Here is a 13,439-nt window from a genome sequence, read left to right as displayed (position 1 = left end):
GCAAGAAATCATTATTATTGATACTACAATAATAAGGGCAAATACTATACATTACCATACATAAGGGCAAGCCCAATCGTAGTGTTTGGCCAAGTCTAAATCACAACGAAAAAACTGGCCCAATTAACTAGCATTGTTACAGTGAGATGAGATCGAAACACTTAGCTACTTATTTGAATTCTGCTTCTTGCGAGTGTGTGATTAGCCTATTCCAGTACGATGGCTAGACGATGACACATAAAATCCATAGTTGATCAACCATTGAGACCAAGCGAATGATGCCTTTTTGAGCCAATTAAATATCCAATTAAAACTTTGCATTTGAATCTCTAAAAAATTATATTGGGATCCAATACCGTTTCTGGAACACCTTTTGATTTCTACCATTCCTGATTAAATAACCGCGCACCTATTTAGTTAATTCCGAAATAATTTTTCCATCGACATAGCTTAGTTTTGATATTCCACAAATGCTTCTTCAAGAGTTGATATCGAGTGTGCATTCAAGCAGGGGCGGACCAAAGAAGGGGCAGGGTGGGGCGTCCGCCCCCAGTGGATTTGCAATTTTTAGTGCAAATATTTTCGGTTTTTCGATTTTGCTACCGGTGAAATTTTTTTGCCCCAAACCCTTCATATTTTGCCGCAAAACCTCCATATTTTGCCCCAAAATCTTCGTCTTTTGCCCAAAAACCTTCAAATTTTGCTCAAAAATCTATATTTTGCCCCAAAAACTCGATATTTTGCCAAACAAATCGCTATGTTTAAAAAAAAAAAAAAATTCGCCCCCGGTGAAAACATTTCCTGGGTCCGCCACTGCATTCAAGTTCCACCATTTAAGTACTAGTGACAAAATGTTTTGAACCGCAGGGCATCCTATCGATATATGATCAATCGTCTCTACATTTGTGTTGCATAATGTGCTGCATAAAGGACATAGAATCGAATCCAAATCAATTCCTCTATTATCGAGTTCCATCCTTCTTGAAATCCTTCTCATTCGTAATCACAAGAGGTGGAGACAGGGGGATGCATGTGGATGCTTTGCCACCCCCAACTCTTCAAATATGTCTATTATAGTGTATTAAAAATCGTAAATTAATACAGAATATCCCCTAATTATAAATAGTAGCTTCCCCTAAATATGAATAATATTATATTGATATTTACTTTTCGAGAAATGCTACCCCTATTCGTAATTTCTGGTTTCGCCTCTGATGATCACCAAATGAGGATGTCAATCTTTTGAGGTAGTGCCTTGATGTGTACAGTCTCCACGTTTGATGCCGATTTACAAGAGCTTGATTCCACCGATCATCAACAATAAAGCTTTGGTCATGAAGCATTTCGAAGTTTCCATATTCCATTCCCTTCTATCGAGCGTGTAAGGTAAAGATAAATTGTTAATAAATGATTAAGACTTGCAAATTTATCAAGAACACGACCTCTAGGAGGCCTGGCCCAATCCTACAACCCGATAGGCTGTATGTCTCCTTATTTACTTTCAGATTGTGTACGCGCGGGTAACAGGTTTGAAGGTTTCGTCTAGTATGAATAGATTTCGGGTTTGAGTGCTTGATTTGGGAGATATAGTAAGTCGAATGTTTTAACTCCAATAATTGTGCGAACCCCGATTTGGAATCTGAATTCCAAGGGCGTAAAACAATCGATTGAATTAACCTTATTCGATCGGAATCGAATATGTTAATATCTAAAAGCGAGGATTAATTCCGATGATGATCGGAGCACCGACCGGAATTGGTTTAACGACTGGAGTAATGTTATCACAATTAATTTGGGCAGAGTAACATTAATGCATCCAGTGTTGTTTGAATGAAAGATCTTGTTTACGTATTTATAGATGTCTAGGAGGGAATGATGACGTGGCACATGTCCCTTTCATGGTTGTAACGAACTTTGTCAATCCCAAGGGGTGACGTGGCACCTGTCCCTTTCGTGGGGAATAACAGATCCTAACGAACTTCCCTAGATTTGCAGGCTGGCGTGGTATGCAACTTGCTTGCATGCTTACTCCGTCGTGAGGTAATCGTTCCGGGACGAAGTGTCTGCTCTGGGACAGTGCACTTTCTCCAGGACAGCGTGCTTGTCCCGGGAGAATATCTTCGTGCCGTGATGGAACGCCATGTCGGTCCTGACGGCAGGTTGGTTCCGGTTAAGGCATCACGGTGCTCTCAGTCTAGCCGGGAAGGTTTCGCTTTCTACTTTGTTCCAAGTGTTTCTTCACGGTTATAGTTATGATGGCTGGCTGTACGACGCCGGTTATGTGCATGTCATCCGGGTTTTCGGTCTTGTCGTTGGTCCAGCGTGGTAAAGTTTCCGGGATAACATCACACGGATGTTGGGAAAAGAAGTCTGTATTTCGGTACGCACAGTACCGGGTAAGATTTTTGCTGGGATGCTTGCCTATTTTGAGATGGATCATTATGCGTATCATTAAGTCCCCCCAGTTTGATGGTGGTAGCCGGGACGGTTACTTTCGTCAAACTTCTGAGACAAGGCCACGCTTCCTGATTGGATGTGCATTTAATGTTTGTCAGTGTGAAAAGACAGTTTCTGCAAATGCGCCTCCTCTTTTTATGTTTGTTCCTTTTATCGATGTCTCGAAACATTTTCCAAGGGGCAATTGTATACTACTTTCAACATTGCTTCTTGTTTCCTTTGTGGCTATAAATAGCCTCGCTTTTCACCTGAGTTTTTCACTTTTTTACTTCCAACTATTCTACAATTCCGTTCTTCAATACTACTTCACTTTTACAGATTCTCATCCTTCGAAAGTTGCCTTTAGATGTTATGAATAGCCTCTTTGCTTGGTTAATTATTGATGTTGTTGTTGTTGTTGATGCCCGAAGGACGGCGTTGCCGTTATTTACTGAGTCATGTGTGGCACCGCTATTTTTTTTCGTATACGTGGCGAAAACATTTAATATTTGATTACCATTTACATGAACCAGTGTCACGTGACAACATACAAAATACATTTTTAAGCAGAAGAGACGTAAATGTATGATGTTTACAAAAGAACACATTTTAACTAATTAAAATCCCATCAGAGTTGACTCCTGTCAAACATAACATTCACATGCCCGTATTTTCCCTAAAATGCATCATTTACAAAAGCTAACAACCTGCAGGGAGGAGATGGAGGGGAATTAGCACGAAGCTAAGTGAGTACGACTAACTACAGGCAATAGTATACATAAGTGTTATACTAATCATGTCACATAGTTTAACACACAAACATCACCCAAGTGCCGTCTACAGAGACTCTGGCGGCTCGGCCAAACCATTAACCACCAGCTGATCGGACTGGATCTTACCAGAAGTTCCTTCACCACCGTATGTATATACATAATCCACACGCGACGAACGCGTCATTCACATATATATATATATATATATATATATATATATATATATATATATATATATATATATATATATATATATATATATATATATATATACCACGATTGTCTAGGCCACCACATGAGGAACCCAACCCGCAGGTTGATCTCTCCTATCGAGGCCACCACACAATAGGGATGCACTGGGCTCCAGCAGACAAGCATCAACCAACATGCAGTCGTCACAATGTACTAACTAACCACAACAATAAGTATATCTAACAAGCATGACAGTCATAATATAACATGCTACTATATACTAATTAACATGATTTAATATATATATATATATATATATATATATATATATATATATATATATATATATATATATATATATATATATATATATATATATATATATTTTCGGTATATATAAATTCATATATCTTTATATTTAAATTTACATTTATAACCTATTACTTAATTATTTTATATATATATACCCATATTTATAATTCATTTACATTTTATTTACACTAATATAGAATATATACGGTTTAATACGTAGTATATACATTTAATAATAATAATAATAATAATAATAATAATAATAATAATAATAATAATAATAAGGTTAGGGTTACATTAAATAATTAGGGTTTACATTTAATGATTAGGTTTAGGGTTTAGTTCATCAATAACGAGTATTAATTAATTCATTTATTGTGTCCGGATAACAACCCTAATAGTTATATCACAAAAGTATAAAACAGCAATGAAAGTCTAGGGGTATTATAGTCATTTCAGAGTTAAAAAATGAGGGTTGTTATACAAAAAGTCCGAAAAATCCCGACGACATTGCGACGACATGTCGTCGGGAAAGGGTGATCAACAAAAAGTTCGAAAAATCTGACATCGAAGTGAATTTTTTGTCGTTTTGCGGTATTAATGCCGACGACTTATGTCGTCGGGAAAAGAGTCGTCGGGAAAAGTGTCCTTTCTTGTAGTGGCACCAATCTCATACGGGACGTGGACGGTAAACCCCTCTCCCCCTTACCCCTCAACGCGATGTGAGAAAGGTGTCATGGGTGGTACTTCATAACAGAGATGAAATTGTGTGGTTAATATGTAGTCAACGAAGGTCGAACTCCTGACCTCCTCTAAAGGAGGTAGGCCACCAACCGCTAACATATCTTTATGGAGTTAACAGTAAGAACAAATAAAGATTATAACTTGGAACGATCTTTACATTTAAGAGAAAAGATATTCTTATAAAGATCACAACCTACTAAAAAGTTCATCTATGTCAGATTCTCAATTACGGTGAGAAACTTATATCTTCTTTCTTGTTGATTTCCATTAAATAAATCGACTGAATTCTAAATTCAGTTTATCAGATTACTAAAAACGATGCTTTAAAAAAAGATTACTAAAAACGATTAAATACTAACTATTTTATCTATACTTTTTAAGTTAAGAAAAAAAAGCTTTACATTTTCGGGACCGGTAGAAAATCCGGTAAATACCGGTACCGTACCGGTTAGTACCGCAAACCGAATTTATAAAAATTCATTACCCAAATATTTTTTATATTCGGCACCGGTACAGTTCCGGTTCGATTTTGGACTTTCGGTATTGAGGTACTCTTCCCTCCGTCCATATTTTATTGTCCACTTGAGAGTTGAGAATTGCACAAAGTTTAAGAAAGTACAGTAATTAATTTGTTAGCCTGTAAAATCTCATTCAGACCCACTTATTATTTTCAACTAGATGGCAAACCCCTTGCGCCGCATGTTTTGTCTCACGTTTCATTATTAAGTTAATCATATATCAAATTGTTAAGCGGAAAGGAATAACTTCTTGGTACGTGAAGCGATTTATGGCGAAGGTTAACAATATGAATTTAGAATATTTGAATATAAACATACATATATCATTTTGTGTCATCCATTATAATATATATATATATATATATATATATATATATATATATATATATATATATATATATATATATATATATATATATATATATATATATATATATATATATATATATATATATATATATAACACAACCAAATACTATACAAAAGCAATCATATTACAATATTAGTTTAGTATAAAAAAAATTTATTGTAGAAAAATATGCCAAACTTTTAACTCAAATTGATGGCACAAATATTATAGTTGTAAGAATGAACTCAACTTTCAAATTCTATACATAAAATGAAACATATGAAATACGTTGTGTTACATTAACATTGCCGAAGATAAAAAAAAGTTGGGTAAAACCAGGTAGTTATGACTGACACCATGATTGACAATCATATTTCATTTAATCTTTGGCCAATTGTATTTATTTATCATATATAAAATTTACAAATAAATGATACAGTATAAAATAAGGAAATAGTAAATGTAATTTGATGACCTTTAAAAATTGTTTAACAACTACTAAATTATAAAATTATATAAGTACATCGTTGCATAATATATTAGACAATGTTGTCTGATATTAATAATAATTTATACAACTATAACATAAATGATATATATATTTTATATTTTCAACTTTTGAATAAATATATTGTTATCATTAACATACTATCAATGAACTATGACACATACGCACATTGTCGAAACTAAATAATCGATAATACAACATCGTAACGAAAGGTCAAAATTAAGATAGAAAAATAAAGACAACAAATAAATAGAACATACTCACAAGTCAATAACAAAACAAATCGATTTGCAAACTCTAATATATTTGTGAGTGTAGTTTGGCAATGAATATTGATAACATCTACACACGCCATAGGGTAAACACTATTGCTATCTAGAGACTCCCCTCTTGGTCATAAAACGAATCTTTTTTCTTTTTTTTTAGTATTACATTGTAACATTTGTTACTATGAAACGCTCCATTGAGAATTGTTTGAAAGAAGTGTTTTGTAAAGATCATTAAAATGAGCTATATATAGTGAATTATAAGGACTAAGTGACTTTTTATTATATTTGAGTTAAGAAGATGAAGGGTGCCTTTATTATTACATTTGAGTTAAGAAGATGAAAGGTTGTTTAATTTTATGTATTATAAGCTATAATTATTAATAGGGGTAGTTATGAGAGGAAACGAATGGATTCAAAACTATTAAAATTTTATATGATATTTAATTATCTTTAATTTTTAATGTATTACTAAAATTGTGTAAAACTTATACCATACGGTTCAAGTATTTTAGATACATATTTACCTATACTTACTATTGTAGTTAAAAAAATTATAATTACTCTTGAATTTAATTTTATTAAGTGTCTTCTTTTTTTTCCACCTTTTTACTATTTTTACTTTCATAAGTATTTCAGATTTAGATGTATATTATAGTTTACTTTCATAAGTATTTTAGAGTTTCAGATTTAGATTTTATTGTTGTTAAAAACTTATAATTATCTTGAACTCAATTTTAATATGTGTTATTTTTTTTATTTTTTTACCTTTTTATTATTTGTATATGATGGTAATTAATCGTAATTACATTATGATTATAGATAAATCATATATATTTAACTATATTTAATATCCTCATTTACTACTTAGGAATCATATAGATAATAATAATATAATAATATATAAATCCTTATAATACTTATGATAATAAATGTAAAGGTAAGTTTTTAGTTTTTATTTTTTTTACCATCATATCAAATGACATGGGTAAATTTTATTGAATTAACAAGAATCAGAACTGGATGGAGCATATTGAAGAATGCTTTAAAGTATGAGTGAGGGAGAAAGAATAGAAGGTATGAGTTGTGGAAATAAGGAAACGAAGGGAGTGGATATATAGTAAAATATCCGACAGAGCAATTAAAACAGATTATCGCATTTAATCAAAGTGGATCCTAATCTCCCTAATTACCGAAGAATCAAATCTTATTACGAAGATTTTCTCTAAACCCCAGAAATAGAAGATTATAGTTTATACTTTTTTTATACTTTAAATTAAAGAATAACTCTTTAAAATTTATAAATAAAATACATTTATTAAACCTCATTTATATAAAAGAAATAGAAGATTATAGTTTATACTTTTTTTACTATAAATTAAAGAATAACTCTTTAAAATTTATAAATAAAATATATTTATTAAACCTCATTTACTTCTCATGTACTCAATCTTACAACAACAATAGGGGGAAAATACGTGTGGCCAAATTACATTTTGCTTAATCAAAGTTTCTTTATTAACGGTAAGTTTTCAAGATATAGAACCTTTTAGTATTTATGTTCTAATACATGTAATTATTTTTTTTTGTTAATATGTTTATGTTGAAAATTGATATTTTCATAATGATGTTTGACATTTTGTAGGTAAAGATGGAATCTGAAGTTAGTATTAGCAAAAGGAAGGTACACCAAGTTTGAATGAATGCTCAATGAATTATTTAGAGGTAGATCCACATTTTTTCTATTTTATTGAATGGATAAATCTTTCAATATATTTAGGCTTAAAAATGTGCTTCAATTTTTTAGTTTCTTAAAAATGTGTTTCAAATTTTCAGTTGATCGGTTATTGCGTGTTCAACCTCAAAAGCCTCAATATGAAGTTTATAATAACCGGATATAAATGCTAACATAGTTAACTTAATGTTTTGATTTCGGGGACGAAATTATTTTTACAGGGAAATGTTATAATAACCCGAAAGAAATTTTACTTATAGCATTATAATCTTCACTAATAACATTGATTATATCTTAGTAAACTTAATTGAGTTAAAAATTAATAAATGGATGAAGAAAAAAATAATATAAAAACATAAGGTCACTAGGGAGATCAGTTGGCAGAAACATAAATAATACATTTTATGGTCATGCATGATGTGTCTAAGATCATAAAGATAAGATTTGTAGTCATTGTTATTTGTTAATTGTATGTGCATGCGCACTCCTACTAAGCTTTATGAAAATAATACATCCTTTTATATAAAGAATTGATTTAAAATCTATAGTGCATGAACCAGAAACATTATAAGTGGAAGAAATTGTAATTTAAGAATTATATGAGAAGTAGGAAGTTAGGTAACTTCATATTTTAGATCGATTAGTGGGTTAGCAATTAAGTGATATATATAATATAAGAATTAATATGATAAGTGGGAAGTTAGGTGTGACGACCCGGGAATTTCCGACTAAATTTAAACTTAATCTTGATATGATTTCGATACGATAAGCAAAGTATGTAATGTTGAGTCTAGAAAATTTTGAAACAATGTTCATATATTCAATTGACTTTCGACTGTTTCCGATGATTCACGAACCATTGCTTGTAAATATGTGGATATATATAGATATGTGTATATATAAATATATAATGTATAATATATATAATAACATGAACATTAATAAACTATTATATACATTTATTGTTATAAATAAATATGCACAATAAAATACATTGTAATAAAAACTATTATTTTATATGTATATATATATATATTTTAATCATTTAATATATATTTGTGTGAATAGTAAATTTTGTTATTTAAAACTATTTATATATATACATAGTGTATATTAAATATATTTAATTTTGAGCTTAAATGTTAAATGTCTATAACTTTCGGTTGACGTTTAATTATTTTAAAATAGGTCTAATATATATATATAAGAAGTTCTAAAATAAATGTTGTTTCAAAATTTGATTAAAAAGACAATAGTTTTGATAAATAATTTTTTTACCATTTCAATCTAAGTTTTTGTACTCCGTACATATAAATTGGAACAGAAAATAAATATTTTTCGAACCTTTTTGATCAGGTTTCAAACAGGTAATGAGTGAAATAATTAAATATGTTTAATAAAAAAAATTGGGATTTTTAGGAACACTTTTATATGTTAACTGCTTAGCAATGGACACAATATAATACTCCGTGAATTAGATATTATTATTAAAGAAACCATTATTTTTTATCATTAATAATATTATTATCATTTTTTATGATTTTTGTATCATTATTACTTATTATTATTATGGATATAATGATGATGATGATTATTATTATTATTATTATTATTATTATTATTATTATTATTATTATTATTATTATTATTATTATTATTATTATTAATCTAAAAAAATAAAAAAAAAATCAAGAACTAGTACCATTCCGTTACCCATTTCAATCCAACTTTTTCAAATTTTGTTTTCTGTCTGTAATCTGTTAGATATCCATTTCACAACTCAATTAGGATCAATACAATCACTCTATAAAAGAATTATTCTGCAATTCATTAAGTAAAACATAAAAATCACAAAATAAGCTCGACACTATGTACATTCATCTTTTTCACCATATTTTGATTTCGAATGAATTTCCAAAATGTAATAATGTAGTCTTGTTAGGAATCGTTTATCTAAACTATCTGTAAGTTTTCAATCTTCAATTCTTTCTATCAATTTCTAATTTGAGAGTCAAAGTTTTGGTTTTCAAAGTCAACTAAGTGTTCTTGAATCAAATTCGAGTTTTTTTTGATATCTCCAATTAATTTGATGATCCATAAAGATTATAGGAATGATTTGCAACACAATTCATGTTGTAATCATAACCTATAACACTCTTAATCTAAAAATCAATTTTTGAGTTCTTGAGTTCTTCACAATAATATACACTAACGTAAATTCGAAATAAATTTCAAAAACTAAAAATGCAGAGTTGTTAGGAATCAATTACTTAAACTTCCTGCAAAATCTCAAGTTCCAATTCTTAATAACGAATTCGAATTTGCGAGTCAAAGTTAAATTGTCAAAAGTTAACTGTTTTGTTCTTGGAGAAATTAGAGCTTGTTTTGATGTTTTAAGTTCAATTGATGATTTAGATAGATTTTAGGAATGATTTGAAACATGTTTCATGTTGTAAAGATTGTCCAAAACGAACTCAAAATTGAAAACAAAATTTTTTTTTCTTGGCTACAAGCAAGCAGTAGGATTTTTTTTTTTCTCATTTTTTTTTATATCATGAACACATTTTTTTTTGTTTCATGTTGTTTACAAGTCATAAATGAAAACCCGTTCGATTGTTGTTGAGTTTTTGCCCCCGTTTGATTTTAAACTTGGTGAAGAAGATGATGAACATGGCTAAATTAAATACTAGATATATAGTTTGGGTTGCCTTATAAATCAGATAAACAAGACAGAGGGAATGGTTAAGTGTGTTTGCGGGTGAGTAGGAGGTCTCTAGTTCAAACCCGGTTCAGGGCATATTTTTTTAGAAAGGCTTTGGAAGGTAGATTTCATTACCAAAATTATTATTATTATTAGTATTGTGATTATTATTATTATGGTTATTTTTAGAATACTTATTATTGCTAATACAAGTATTATTATAAAGACTATAATTTATTATTATAATTATGATTATGATTATTATTATTATTATTATTATGAGAATGATACAAATTATTATTATTTTCATTAATATTAGTACTTGTAACATTTTATAATTGTTAGTGTTATTATTATCATCCACATAGGTATTATTATTAGTGTTATCATCATTATTATTAATATTACAAAGTATCATTAATAGACTTATCATTTAAACATTAATATTAGTGATATTGTATAATTACTGAAAATTTCTATTAAAACTATTAAAAATTACCATTATTATTATTAGTATTATTTTTTTTACTAAAACTATCATTATTATTGATATCAGTATTATCTATGTCATTATTATTAAAATAATTACGATTATGAAAAATAAAAGTTTTAAAGACGTTATTAAAATTATAAACATAAAAATAAAGATTTTATATATAAATATATATTTAATACACATAACTTAACTATACTAATATATATATATATATATATATATATATATATATATATATATATAATGAAAATATATATAATGAACCTATTAGTCTACTATATCTATAAATTACATCACTAATAATAATATAAATAAATATATTTGTTCGATTACAAGTATGTGTCTTAATAGATATATGAATGATATAGGTTCGTGAATCCGAGGCCAACCCTACATTGTTCAATGTCGTCATATGTATTTTTACTACAAAATACATTATTGTGAGTTTCATTAATCCCTTTTTAAATGCTTTTGAAATATATATTTTTGGGACTGAGAATACATGCAATGTTTTTATAACTGTTTTACGAAATAGACACAAGTAATCGAAACTACACTCTATGGTTGAATTATCGAAATTGAATATGCCCCTTTTTATTAAGTCTGGTAATCTAAGAATTAGGGAACAGACACCCTAATTGACGCGAACTCTAAAGTAGATCTATCGGGCCCAACAAGCCCCATCCAAAGTACCGGATGCTTTAGTACTTCGAAATTTATATCATGTCCGAAGGAGGATCCCGGAATGATGGGGATATTCTTATATACATATTGTGAATGTCGGTTACCAGGTGTTCAATCCATATGAATGATATTTTTGTCTCTATGCATGGGACGTATGATTATGAGAAATGGAAGTATGTAATCTTGTGGTTTATTAAAATTATGAAATGATTATTTATGTTAACCTAATGAACTCACCAACCTTTTGGTTGACACTTTAAAGCATGTTTATTCTCAGGTACGAAAGAAATCTTCCGCTGTGCATTTGCTCATCTTAGAGATATTACTTGGAGTCATTCATGACATGTTTCAAAAGACGTTGCATTCGAGTCGTTGAGTTCATCAAGATTATTATTAAGTCTACTATAGTAAGATATATTACGAAATGGTATGCATGTTGTCAACTTTCGATGTAATGAAAGATTGTCTTTTCAAAAACGAATGCAATGTTTGTAAAATGTATCATATAGAGGTCAAATACCTCGCGATGTAATCAACTGTTGTGAATCATTTATAATCGATATGGACTTCGTCCGGATGGATTAGGACGGGTCGCTTCATTAGGTAACCTCTTTCTTTTAAGACCGATCGATGGATTAGCAATTAAGTGATATATATAAACAACTCATGGTTTCAAGCTTTCATTTTACAAGTAAAGAAAAAAATAAAATAAACTCACAATAACAAAAGATGGAGAATTTGTCTAAATAAGGAGGGTCATTGGTTGAGGTGAACGTGAATCAAAGTCTTAAGTTCGAGTTTCGGGTTGAATTTATGTAGCATTTTGAGGTAACTTTTCGTCTCTATTTTAAACCTTTTGATTTGTTAAGATATATAAGGTTAAATGATCAATCAAATATGAAATTTACTATCGTTAACTTTTGCTAGCAATGATGAATTAGAATTGTCATTAGAATTAATCTTGTTAGTCAGATTAAGGTAAACCTTTTTATGATAGATACCTGGTTAACGGTTAACGGTTAGTGATGTCTTATAAGTTTATAAATGGTTCCACGATTTTTTTTGGAATGAATAATAGACACGCATACATATAGATAGTCACGTAAACGATTCAACTGAAGATAAATAATATGGTTGCTAGTCAAATAAAGAAAACAGTTATATATAATTTGGTATAAAGTTGTTGCACATAATAAATTTGGAGGTATGTTTGTTAATTAACGATTTTAGATTAAATGTTATATTGGGGTTGTAGACATTAAAACTCTTCACATGGATTTAGATGGAGTACCATTTTACTAGTATAATTAAATAAGTTGATGAATTCTAATAATAATAATATTTCTGTTAAGAGATCAAGTTAGTATAATTAAATTTAAAAGGATGTAATTAAGAAAACAAATCTAACTAGATTCGAGACATAGTATTTAAGAGAATAAAGGACAGTTAGCTACAATTTCTAAATTAAGAGAATGGTTATATGTAGACACTGTGAAGAATTCGGAAGCATCTTATCGATATTGAGAGCCTTAGCTATTTGTCCAGGTACGGATGTCCGTATTGTTCTTTCAGCGTTATCTTGTTATATTTCTTATTATCTTGTTATCATTTCGTTATCGTTTTCGCGTGCTTATTCTATCTATTTTGAGTTAACTGAATTATGATATGTGATATTATTGTGGAAACTTTTGAGAAAAGCTTTGGCATGAAATATTATTTACTTAC

The sequence above is a fragment of the Rutidosis leptorrhynchoides genome, chromosome 10, assembly GCF_046630445.1.
Source record: "Rutidosis leptorrhynchoides isolate AG116_Rl617_1_P2 chromosome 10, CSIRO_AGI_Rlap_v1, whole genome shotgun sequence".
Taxonomy (NCBI): domain Eukaryota; kingdom Viridiplantae; phylum Streptophyta; class Magnoliopsida; order Asterales; family Asteraceae; genus Rutidosis; species Rutidosis leptorrhynchoides.
The sequence above is the reverse complement of the archived record's forward strand: the minus strand, read 5'-3'. Positions refer to the sequence as shown.